The following is a 14,598-nucleotide window of genomic DNA, read 5'->3' as shown; positions in this document are numbered from 1 at the left end:
AGTTATGATTTTGGATTAGTTTTCAATTATTTCTAGGAGGAGCACACAAATATTTCACATTTTTGGGATGTTTCTAGTTAAAAAATTCATTAAAAAATAATACACATTATAAAATTACCCAAAAAATCTAGGATAAACTACATAGTGTTAAGTAACTTTTGACCAAAGCGATTAAAGAATTTCAAAAAAAAAGTTAAAATTTTACTGGGGGCACACTTTGTATTGTGTTATGTTTTTTTGGAATAAATAGTACCACTTTTTGTGGCCTCCTTTTTTGGGGACCTAAAACTAAATCATTTTGAAAAAAAATTAGCAGTTTAGAAACTAGATTCAAAGGATTACGACTTTTGTTTTGGTCATATCTTAAAATTTTGAGTGTAACTATCTTCAAATTCTTATTGAAGTTCAAAAATTACTGGTTTTACGAAAAAGGTGTCCACTCATACCCCCTTTTTGGCACCACAAATTGGTACACTTACCCATATGCATTAACCTATGTAAACTTAAGTAAGTGTAAATAGTAAATACTTATTTACACTAACAATTTTGTCTACTAAAATCATTATACTAAGGCTTCTCCCTAGCATTTTTCTTACTAACATTTCAAGTTATAGGGTCCATAATTTTTAACAAATTCAACATTTTATCCATTTTATCCTCTTTAGGTTTCTTGTTTGCAATAGGTTTGTCACCTTCCTTCTTATTACCTTGAGGGTTAAACAACTTTGGATTATCTCTTCTCCCTAACTTTCCTGAAGTTTTTCAATATTTATAGCTACTCTAAAAGCATCCCTTAGTATTTTAGGATCTTTATCCCTTAACATATATTCCATATTGTTATAAAATGTATTTAAATATGTAGTTAGGTATACATTTTCTTCTAGTCTCATAATGTTGAACAACTTATCATACCCTTTTGGTATCTGACAATAAAATCATTTGTGTACTCATTTTGATTTTTCTTGTTGTTGTTAAACTCAATCAAAACAAAACTAGCATTGGTATTATCTCCATATTGTTCTTTAAAGCACTTCTCTAAGTCATCCCATGAATTGATACTATCATTAGGAAGCCTTCTAAACTAATCCCTAGCATCTTCTATGAGTGAATGTACAAATAACTTCATAAAAACATCCACATGCTCTAGCTCATAGTTATTAAGCATGTCAATGGAGTTCCTAAGATGTTCTTCACCACTGATAGTATTGTTTCCATAAAAATTTGAAACCTTATCTCTTAATTCATTTGAAATAGGAATAGGGAAACCAGGAATACCTATGAAGGATATATATTTATACCTTTCCATGTATATTGGTTTCCTTGAAAATCCTAATGCATTGGTTGTACTAGGCCCAACATCTTGAGTCTATATAACTATTTGTCCTTCTTGTCCTACAATTTGCTGACCTATTGTAGTAGAAGAAGGGACTGGCCTTGACTAGGTAATCCCTATGTTATTTATCATTAGACCACATACTAGATTATAATATACATACCTTATGAAGCTTGAGCTTACCCCATGGTTAGACAAGAAATTGACTTCAGAAACTAGATCTTCCTTTTTATTTATGAAACCTAAGCTTCATTCTCCACTTTCTCCAATTCTTTGGCCAGATCTTCTCATTCCTTCTTGGCATTTTCTAACTCTAAATAAATTTTAGACACATCACGAGTATCCTTGCATGCAACAGTAGGTTTTTTTATATGAATACCTGTAACCTTTTGTTTTCCTTTGTTAACAACTGTAGTGGTGAGGTCCACCATGCTAACTTCAACTCTACTTTCTTCAACATGCTTATATGGTTGGACTTGTATAATAATAGGTCCTTCCTTCTCCTATAAAGTGTGTTCCTATTCTTGGACTTTAGATCTCATCTCTCTAAGATCTCAAAATATATTTGAGTGTAAGGATGGGTATCTTTCCTCTAACCTCTTATTTTTCTCCTTGAGCATAGTCATTCTTCTGAACACATTTTCTCTTTCTATAAGAGCATTCAATATTATCTTATCCTTTTCTTTATCCAAACACACGCATATGGAATCTTCCTCAGAAAATTTCTTTCTGAGAGTTTCCACTTCAACTAGTAGATCATCATGATCTATTGTTGTAGCTTCCAATTTTGTGGGACCACTTAGGTCAATGATATTTCTGTTTGTGAATGGAACTTTTTTAGGGTTAGGTTTTACTAGATGAGTATATTTTGACATCAAACATTGGTTCTTCCCTTCAGATCCACCTAATTGGAAAACCATGTCTCCTATAGATGAGACTATTTTATCTTAGTAAGTTTCTTCATTTCGATAAGGGGATGTAAATAGTTCACCGAATAACCTAGTATTTTTTAGAACCAAAACTTAAATTTGAAAGCTCTTTTTCTTCTAAAGCTTCATATAGTGGATGATTTCCAAGACTATCCCTAGGCTTCCAAGTATGACTCGACTCTTCCCTTTTCTTTGGCCAATTTTTCCTACCATCCCATGGCAACTTCGTGTACAATAGGACCTCAATTATTTTGTTTGTAAAGGCTCTTGTATTTCTTCTCTTGTCAACCATTTTCTATAACATCATACTAGTACTAGCTATTAAAACCTTGACTGAGCCACCACCCACTAAGGGAATATAGCTTTTAATGACAAACCTTGAGAATCTATAAAAGAAAACATGCCACTACACCCAATGTTACCTAATATTCTAGTCAACATGATTCACTTTCACAATTCACCTTGAGAAATAGGAATGTTACACTTCTACTAGAGTTATGGTCTACAATTTAGGTCTGAAAAACTCCTTGTACACTAGCGCGAGCCTACTCTATCAATGACGAGACGCTAATCTAACACACATACCTTTTTAATTCCTTGAATAACATTTTCCATTGTGTTTCCCAAGTAGAGTCACCATTTTTCGCTCTTGATTTGACAAGACTTTAATTAACTTAAGAGATGGCAAAAGAAACCTAGAAATTAGCTAAAGAACATAACATGTGATCAATTTGTAAGCCTATAGGGCTAACCAACAAGACATTTAGTCTTCTTCCTTTCTTATTCTACAAGATTCAGGTAGGTCTACCTTGGAATTTATCTTCACTTCCCTTTACAATGGTATTTATGAAAAATTCCACTATAGAAGATATTTTCCCTTGCTTCTTCTATTTTAGAAAATAAGTGCAAGATTCTAAAGAGTTAATTCATAAAACCCTACACCTCCCTAAAACAAGTATAGGCCAATCTTTATAGATGTACAAAAAAAACATAAAATATTAAGGATTTGAATTAATATTTTGACATCATGTAACCCAAAAAACATTGTTCACTATCAATTTATGATCATTACTTTATCTATTTGGGTCATTCATTCACACAATATGGTATAGAAAACTAGATTTGTTCCCTCAATTTGTGAAAAGAAAATCAATACCCCATTTCAAACCTCAGACTTATCAAAATTTCCATATAATACCTTCAATTCTCCTAAATCATACCAAGCATTTACATAACTAGTTGGATTAACAATAAAGCATGAAATAAGACATAGCTCAAAGAGAATTACAACTAAAAATCAAGGGATTATTGTTGAATTCTAGAAAATTAAAAGATAACATAAAAGAGACAAGATCTGAATTGAACCACCCCACATTTCTCATTTTTTGTATTAATCTCCTTGAAAGTAGTACAGTGAAAATGTCGGATCATGTAGATTTACTTGACTCAAAAAAAATTAGACAATGAAACTTATGCTTCTATTATAATTAACAATCAAAAAACCTTTCTACACTATCTTGGACTAACTTAACATGAAAATGGCATTCCTTTTCTCAAAATTTGGACCCTTCTCTAGCCTTGGAAATTCATTTATATAGATGAGTTGCAACAAGCTCCAGGCATAGTGACTAAGACAAGTATCATCTTTTGATTTGACATTTTAGTTTGTTACAAACAAACAATTAGCTAGCTATGTAAAAAAAGAGTTAATCTATTAATCCATTAACAACATGATGTGACAGCTTGTACACATGTTGTAATGCCCCACCAAGGGACCCAAAAGAAACTAACCTAAAGTTTCACTAAGTTTTCCAAATATATATATTTTAAAAATATTATATAACAATAGTTATAAAATAGTGGAAGTAATAACATACATTCATACATAAGCAACACATAAATAGATTACTTCTCTTAAAGATCCCATGACATTGAACCACATTTAAGTTTAATTAATACTTAAACCAATAAATAATGAATCCATATAAATAATATACAATCATCTCGAATTCCACTTGGAAATTATAATTAAAATGCACAATCATCCACTGTACAAGTCACAAGGTATGACAGGTTGAAAGAATATACATCATAAAAATAGACTACATCATCTTGTAAGATCTATGAAATCAAATTCAATACAATACAATATAACCATACATCATAGTACATAAGAAATTGAATGAAAGAGAGTACATATTAGGGAACCCTAGCTACGACATCAAATTGTTGGATCTCAATGGTAAAAGTAAAAAGCACTACCACCTGACCTCATGAAACCCAAAAAGGTCCACTCCCACCACACTAAGGAGATAGTCTCAAGTCCCAAATAGGATATCAAGCTCCAAGGTCAAAACCAACATCTAGGTCAAGGAAAACCTGAAAGAAATATAACTCAAAGGTACCAAGATATAAATGACATCTAAACCTAGAGGAAACAATGACACATAGAAAATCTACTATGTAAGTGGGAAAGTGTCATCACATGAGCCAACTCTAAGGTTACCGAGGAAGTCTTCTAATATTTTAGCCCCTTAGTGTCTCTATGTAGCATCAGTATCCTTTCGTACATACAAGGCATACTAATGAACCAAGGTCGTAACCAACCATGCTCCATACTCCCATCCTAGCCTATACTAGCAGTAGAGGCATGGGTAAGGAAAAACAATGACTCTTATTAATTCATTTTACTCACATTTAATGTAGTGTTATCACTTATTAAAATAACCTACAATGGGTTACTTGTCAACATCTTTAGGGCCTCAGGCTCCATTGCAAGCCATTTCCCAACATGACATATTGACAACCTACCTAAGCTCAATAAAAGTAGTAGGTCTCATATGACCATAAAACACTCATCAGTTCTTAAATAAGCAACTAGAAAAATATTGAAAACATTACTAATCATAATCATAGATTTCACCAATACGATAATCCTAATAGGATTGATCCAAAATTAAATACACATATACAAAATCATGACATCATAGGACATCACCAATCAATAACTAAATATCACCTCAGTCCTATACAAGCAACTAGGAAGCAATCCAAAGATAACTAATCAAAGACTCAAAGGTTATATCAGGAAAGACACATCATCCACCTCAGTTCCACACAAGAATTGGAAAGCACATCAAAATATCATCATGAAAACATAGAACAAAACTCCCAAGCCTCTAATAACCAACCTGATTTGGTCAAAGCTAAGTCAAACCTGAAACACACCATACTAAACCACACATCATAAAAATTACAAAATAATGAAACTTCCATAACTCATTAGGTTTCAAAAATACAATAGTTTAATTTTCACTACAGTTTACAAGTTCTCATTTTTCATTTTTAAAACACAAGATTCAATAAACAAATAGGGTTACAATTTTTCATTTCAAATTATCACAATTGATAATTTTTTTTTAAAATTTCAAATAGGGTTCACATTTTCATTTTTCTCAAAGTATAATAATTACTAAGGTTTCTGAATCATAAAATTTCCCTAGTGTTGGTTTGCAAAATATTCATAAATCTTATTAAAAGTCAATTAGATATCACATTTATATTGTGAACCAAAGTCCGAGTTAACCAATTTTTCCCAATTTACAATTATTAATTTACTTCATAATTACATTGTAATAACAAATCAATTCAAACTTCAATTAATTATATATTTACAACAGCTCATAATTAAATATTATTTTTAAAACTTTATTAATAATAATATTAATAATTATTAATTATAATAATATTAATAATATTTTAAAATTAAAAAAAAACTAGATAAATAAATAAATAAATGTAATATTTACATGTGATATAAATCACATATCCCATTAATGGGAAAGTCGCCTAATGGCTTGGCTACCTATGGCAGCTGCTACTGTCACAATTGTTGCCATGGTAGCTACTACTATGACAGTCACTAAGGGGGGAAAGAAAGATAAGAGGGTGGGGAGGTGGTTGCCCCTATCAACCCTTTCAAAATATATTTTATTTAAAATAAAATAAAAACAAATAAACAAAACAATACACCCACCCCCCCCCCCCCCCCCCCCGCCCTCCCTCATTAGTACAAAATTGTAGCCCTCACAATAATTCAATTTCATTTTTTAATAGAAATAAAAATTGTTTAGTATTAAAACAAGAAAATAATCCCCTCACAATAAATCCTACAAATTCAATTATATATATTTTTATAATAAAAACCAGCATAGATCTCATAGAGAAAACACGATTAACCAATCATTATTGTATTTTAAATTTCATTTTTCTTTCCAAAGCCTCATCCTATTTTCCAATCAATCAAACAAAAGGTTTCAAAACTATAATCATTCACAGATGTTTCCAAAACAAAGAATAATGAATTCACAATGAGGTTTAAAATTCAATCATGGACAATTCTATAACGAAAAACAATTTTCTCATATAAGGGTTTCAACGAGAAATTCTTAAAATAGAAACATAATAGACACAGAGAAGACAAGAATTCGAAAAAAAAGCAACTATTGCACAAACCCACAAGATCCTACCTTGATATGATGCTAAAACAACGAACACACAAAATATGCCAGAATTTCCTTCTTTTTCATAAACCCTTCTTTTGGAAACTGGCTCCTCCAAACCTCTGTTTCTGCAAAAAGAGCTCTAGATCTCTAATAAATTGTTTTCTCCTAAATTTAGGGCTTCAATTATGCAATCACACGAGAAGACTCATTGATCTTTATCTTTTATTATTTTATTATATTTTAAATATTCATGCACATTTTTTTGCATTTTAAAATATCTTTATTAAATTAATTTTCTTTCTCTCTTTAATTAATTTTTGAGACATTTTTTATAAAACTATTTACTAACTTAAGCAATAATAATATTTAGCATTTATTTAAAAATTATCTCCTAGATATATTATTATTAAATTAAATTAATATTATTATGATCCAAAATTAGAACTATAACTTTATCCTTAAACTTAATTCTTTTATTTAATTAATTTCTTAATTAATTAAATATGATTAAATATTGATTTTACCTTTTAAAATTCCTATTAAATTAAATCATTAAGTATTCTTATAATTTGATTTAATTATAATAGAAAAATACGCCAAAGACTCACAAAGACTAAAAATGAAAATCCCTAATAAAATACAGAAAACTAGATCACACTTAAAGGTTGTAATCATGAATTTACATCACTTGATGAATTTGAAAGGGTAAACAACTTGAGTACTTTTCCTACTTTCTAGAACAATTGGCTTTGGGATAGGATTCAGACTCAAGAGTTATCTCCCCTCTCTTACCATTGAGATATTGCAATAGGATATGCTCATCCTAGCAATTTAGCGAAGTCGCTACATGGTACCTGCAATCTGCATAAAATTCACACATGTACATACACATATATTCTAAACTAAACAAGCAATGGTGGGAAGTGAAGCATCATGTAGATCCTAACTAGTAGGTGACTATGACTCCTTCCCTCAACCACATCAAACATAAAGAAAACATACACATACTATTGGAAATAATCAAGACTAGCTAGGTTACTGAGAGGGGAGGGGTGAATTAGTAACCTCAAAAGTTTAAATTAATTCAACACTTAATCAGCATAATCCATTCACCATTAATTCATCTAATCTACTACTGCATGAGAAACTAAAAGATAACCATTCATGACACAAGAACATAGCATTTGGTGACCCAAAAACCTTCCAAATAGAAAGTAAAATTGGGATGGGGATGATACCCACAAAACTTCATTGCTTCAGTAGAAAGTTGGTCTGTTAAGGCTTACATTGATCACTTCTGATGACCTACCCTGTTAAGAGCAATTTAGACTACTAGATCCACCTTGTTAGAGGTTTTACAAACATACAATGAAGTATGCACTCTATTAAGAGATTTGAAGAAAGATTGTTAAGTCTACCTTGCTAAAGGATTTAGAAAAGTGATTCACCTATTAGGATGAAACAATAGATCTGACTTACAACTTGATTGTTGATTAGATCTTTGAAGTATAGATCATCTTTTATGATTGATATAACTTTACTACTCCTTGTAGACCTTACTGAATACTCTGCTATGTTATTGATTCACATTCACTCTTTTCAAAACATTACATATCCATACATCCATCTATTCATATGTTCATTCATATATTGCAAATGATACAATACATTACACACACACACAAACACACACACACACACACACACACACACACACACACACACACACACACACACACACACACACACACATCATTCCAATATTTACAATTACTAGGTCGACTAAAATACAAGTAAACGAAATATTACTGAGTCAGCCAAATATTAGAAACTTGGGTTCTATAAGCTGACTTGTTGAACTTTTGATACTCGGCATTCACTACATTACTCAGCATCATCATGCACTCGGTAAAAGTAGAGGCTTGGTCCATACTAATCACACAATACAGCTTTGAACTTAGTGACCATTAGAGACTCGGTAGATATAGTTGTAATACCCCAAAACTAGCTCATTGCCATGATCAACAATTTTGGCTTATTATGACCAATCCTAAGACCTATTCTAATACGCAATTCTTGTTCTGATTGTCGCTACTTGACTTAATTGTCAGATGTAGAAAACCCTAATCTACATTCATCATATTTCTTATTTAATCCCTATAGTACTCACTCATATTAGCCACATTAAACCTATTGGGATTAAATTTGTTTAATTTAATAAATATGATTATTTTAATCAATTAAAAAAATTATTTAATTAAATAGGAAGTCATTCCTAACTAATTAAATAAAATTATTTAATTAAATAAAAAAGGTATTTATGAAAGCATATCTCATTTTATTAAATTAAATATTCTTCCTAAATCTCCTCTTTAGTTCCAAAATGGAAACTCTGAGTGAACTATCTCTCAAATTAGAATCAATCTAGTTAACTTGTTCTCTCATTCATGGCAAGTTCAGTTGACTACTCATCAGACTTAGATCAAAAACAGTTCAATTCACTTGCACAAGGAAGTTTCCATCTTAACTGAATCTTTTGTCTAATCCTGACTGTCAATCTAAGTTGATCCCAACCATTGATTCACTCTTGAATTCTATTTAAGGAGCTCATAATTCCTCATCACAGAGGTGGATTTTGAATTGATATTGAATTGCTTCTACATTTCATACTCACTTAGTTCACATATTTGCACACATTTATATTCCTAGCTTAATCTCGTTTATTTTAATTATGCATATGCTTAGTTTAGTTCATTTTGCATGTTCTTAGCTTAATTGGGTAACAAATCTAGAATACTTTGCACACTCATATAGGCTAGCTGCATTTCTTTAAATCCTTTGTTCTTAGATGGTCTGGTTACTTACACCTCAAGTCTGAGGATATCTAATAAGAAACATCCCTTTAGATAGAAGGCAATAGGTCACCTTGCCAGACTATTCTTCGGTGAACAATCTCATGTTCATTCCAGGATGAATCTGCAAATAAAGACCATGTTTAATTGTGTGTGTTAATAGAGACCACATTTCCCACATACATTTCTGGCACCCACCGTGGGGCCAAGAAAATCAATTTCTTCATTCTTCTCTACATTTTTTATTAGTGTTCAAGCTCTCTATCCGTATAATTTAGTACAGATTCAAGAATCTTCACATGAGATAATACATTTTTGTGTGAGGATTCAAAATTTTTGTGTAAAGATTCTTTTCGGTTCATGCAAGAAAGTTCTTGAGTGCACGAGTCTTCATGTGGCACCTTATTTCTTTATGCGGGCCGTAAAATGATTTCACACGGCTCTGCTAGAGATCTCGTGCGATATCTTGGAACAACAGCCTTTGCTTCAAGAATTTTTAGTTTGCAATTTACTCAATTTCCTTAATGTACTTTTCATGGTATCTATGTTGCTCTATTTCTCTAATTCTTTGCAGCTTAACTATTGTCTGCAGGACAATTTGTCAAAGATTCCTTATACAACCCACTCAAACATGGACTAATGGTTTGTTTGTAGGATGCTATCAAAGATACATTTTTTGAAGATCAACATTAAAACCCACTAAACAATGCGTCCTCTTTCTAGTTTTCAAAACATAGTCTAATTAGGGGCTTGTGAACCTCCTAGGGTGCAAGATAGAAAAATAGGGGATTATGCTCTTCACCACTTGGAGATCATGACCAAGGGTGAATTAGAAACCTAGATGCTTCTGAAAGATGGCATTGCAAAGAAGGCAAGCAACTTAGTGGTTCTCTAGTGCTAATTCTTCTCTATGATGAGATGATGGTTTCCTTTCGAGGGAATCAAAATCTTTAGGAAGAATGAGTCTAGATTGATTAAGATAAGTCAGTAATTAATCTATTTTGTGTATTTGGGAAAGAAAGTAAGGTAGAGGAGTATGCTCTTTCTCCTTGGGGGAAATCAAAAAAATTGACCCTTGCAATCAAACCACTAGTCCGAGTCAATCCTTTAGAGGGCTTGCCGGAGTGATCCAACCTCTGAGAATGACCCAAGTGAGCACACTCCTTTTTTCAAAGATTCTAACTCACTATAATCAAGATGCTTTGTAGATCAAAAGACTCCAAATCCAGATTAATTTCTTTCCCTTGATTCTTGATATCGCATATCAAGGGGAAGCTCTATATGTGCACTGGTCAGCGCTGGCCCCTAGCTTGCTAGGTAAGTAGTGTGCACTTTCAAATGTTGGTGTGGGCTGCTAGTCTCAACTCCACTTGTGGAGCCACCAAGAATTAATACGAATGGAATCCAAGTAAAAACTTTGTAGATAGAAGCCACCCGATTCACCTCTGAAAGGAGGCATAATCTTTGTGCAAGGAGGGGGAACAATCTCTCCAATAGAAATCACCATAGGCATGCTACTAGACATTTCAAGGTGGTATATGTGCTTGTCCCCTACCACAAGGGCACTTTTTCAACATATACTATTGAGTCCTTTGAATATACCAAAAACACGGGCACCCTCTAAGGGGTGACACATTTTTGTCAGCTACACGCATGCACATAAGATGTGGGAAAAAGGTTTTTCCTTCTCTACCAATTTTTGTTTTTAGGGATAAAATTGTGTTTTTTCTTGAGTCATAAACAAGTCCAAAACTATCTACAACAAATAAAGGTCAACATTCCCCTATCCTGTTGAGTTGCTTTTCCCTCGGAAAGACTGTTTTTTACTACTACTTGCTTCCCACTGTCTTATTCAAACACATTGCCTTGATTGAATCTTGAAACATTGTCCAAATGCCTTACTGAGTTAACCACACTGTCTGTCTAATCAAATTTGTTTGACAAATCTATCCAATCTATCCAACCTATCTGAACAATTTGAAAATCTCTTAAAAATCCAATGTTCTTGTTAATTTGGTCCTAATTTTCACACATAGACTTGTAATTTATAGCACGAGAATTCATCTTTTCATGTGAGCTGGTTCAAGTCTTCACACGAGATCTTGCATATACCTGTGCAAGATCTTTCCTCTGTTTTAGTTGTTCTATCATTTCTTCATGTGAGCCAAAAAAAAAAATTGTGTGAAATTAAATTACTATCATGAGTCTTTGCATGACTCAATGAACTTCCTCACTTGGCTTGCAGAGAATCCTTGTGCGAGATCTTGTTCCATAACTGTCAAATCAATTTATTTGACCAATCTATGATCTTTTCCCAGTCAGTTTCTTACATTAAGTTGTATCTTCTCTATCTGTACATAGTCTTGGATAGTGGCATTTAGCCTAACCGAAGATTTGTGATCTGAATTTTGACCAGTCTTACCTTTTACTTCTCTAAATTCTTGTTCCTTAATGCTTGTCATACTCCATATTATGATAATCATAACCTTTGGCTATTCTAGCCTTCAAATCAAACTACTCGTGCCTTAGTATATAGCATTCTTGTCTTACCCTATTGAGACTTAATCTTAGTGCAATCCTTGTCCAAGTTCTTGCTTCTTGTCCTTGTCTATGACTATCACAACCAGAAGTGGCAATGTTTTTTATCCTCTTAGACTCAAGCGAGGTCATGTTAGGGGTCATAATTGCAGTAGAGGTTGCTTACCTTTCATTACAAAATCTGTATCTAATTTAGCTAGTGAGGTATCTTCATGATCTCCCTCACCTGCCAGGTCACCTTGAATTCAGCAAACATTTTCTATAAACTTGCAACAAATTAGGAATCCTTTGTACCAAGAAGATACTGAGACAAGTAGAGTTCCTATATCACCAAACACAATGTCTGACTCCTTTTTAAAAGGACCTTTTGGAACACAACACACTGAAATTGAACATGTTCCTACAATGACTAATCGTGACCCTAAACATGATAGTCATAGTAGACATCAAGAACTACCTAGGAATGACAAAGAGTAAGAGAAAAATCATGACACCGATGAGGAACAAGAAGAGGTGTAAATAATCCCTAAACACATAGAAAAATGTCGAAGAGACAAAAACTTTCAAAAGGTCATGGGAATCCTACTCAACGAAGAGAAAGAAAAGTATTTTCTCAAACTTTCCCAAGAGGGAGCAAAGTTGCCCTCTCATTTCAATGTGGAAACTATTATCATGCCTGAAGAAGAAACTAAGACTTCTAAACTCCAAAAGAAATTGAAAATTATGCAAGATTAATTAGCTCAGATGATGCATGAGAAAGAGAAATCGACAAAAAAATATATATTGGATGCTCTTTCCCCATTTCCATTTGACAAAAGCATTAACATGCCACCTTTTCCATGAGGCATCGAGCTACCCAAGTATGACAAGTACTTTGGTACCACTGATCCCCAAGATCACTTGCAAGAATTTAGTGCTTTTTCTATGGAGTTTATACACAATCAAACATACCTCATGTGTTTATTCCCAAGAAGCCTAGGTGGTCAGGCTTTAGAGTGGTTTTCACATTTACCTCCCAATATTAAGACATTTGATAAAATTGCTAATATATTTGTTCAACAGTATTCTCATAACATTCAACATCCTATCAACATTTGAGATTTATGCAATCTTAAATAGAAGGTTGGAGAACCTTTTCTCACATTCCTCCAATGGTAGACACAATTGCACACTAAGTATTCCTACAAAATTCCAGAAATAGAGAAGCTTGACATTTTCACTGATAACCTCCTACCTGATTTTGAATATAGAGTCCAACTTCAAGGTCCATGTACCTTTGAAGACATGATCACACAAGCTATCTGTATCAAGGAATTTATGGTCAAGAAAGGTGAACTCACTCTTTAGAGGGACATGAAACAAGGTTCCACTTCCAACAAGGATAAAATGATAGAGTCCTCGATGATGTCACACCCAAACCTGCTAAAGCAACATTTAATCTTACAGATGACCTCAAAGTGGCCAAAAATGCTGAGAAATCTCCTCCTGACAAAAAGCCATCTGGGAACAAACCAAGAAACTCATGGGCAACATGCCCCAAGCAAGAGTATACACCCTTGGGAGAACCTTTGGATGTGGCTTACAAAACATTGCTACAACATAATCATATTTCACCGATGGACAATCCTCATCCCTATGATCCACAACCACGTCCTCCATGGTGGAATGAAACCTCATTCTATGAGTATCACCAAAATAAGGGACACAAAACTAGCAACTGCATAAACTTGTGCCATAAAGTCCAAGACATGATTGATGCTGGTGATCTTGTGGTAGATGGACATAACAAAAACTTGGATCACAAGGTGTTCAAAGAACCTTTCCTAGCTTATGAAGAAGTAGAGACTTCAAAACCACAACCCAAGAACAAGGTTAACTATGCATATTCCATTAATGATAATGTCATTCACATGGTTGAACCTGTGGATTCTAAATGCTATGACATTATTACCATTAAGGGCAAACAAGATAACAACAAACCCATGACACCATTTGTCTTGAGGGGCCCTACTCCCAATGCAATGGATAATACACCCTTGTAACACTATGCTAATGTTGTCACCCATTCTCACACCAAGTTGGTGCTCAAAGGCCCCGCGCCTCCTACTTACAATCTTGAACAACACAAAGACAAAGCCCTTGCTGGTCCATTTGGTTATAGTGTTCTCTATCAATTGAAATGAACTAATGCTTAGATTTCCATCTTTGAGCTACTCAAAATCTCGCCTGGTTCTGGACAAAGCCCTCACTGAGGAAAATGTTTCTCAAGATCTTGATCTTGAGTGATTTCAATACATGGTAGGTCACCTAACTTCACCTTATCTCATGACCTTCTCTAAGGAAGATGATAACTTGCTAAGTCACCCACACAATCAACTACTACACATCGAGGTTATGATCCATCAAACCTGTGTTCATCAACTACTCATCAATAATGGTGT

The sequence above is a fragment of the Cupressus sempervirens genome, chromosome 1 (genome assembly GCF_028749045.1).
Source record: "Cupressus sempervirens isolate cs-2001-9-10 chromosome 1, ASM2874904v1, whole genome shotgun sequence".
NCBI classification, from domain to species: domain Eukaryota; kingdom Viridiplantae; phylum Streptophyta; class Pinopsida; order Cupressales; family Cupressaceae; genus Cupressus; species Cupressus sempervirens.
This window is presented reverse-complemented; position numbering follows the sequence as displayed.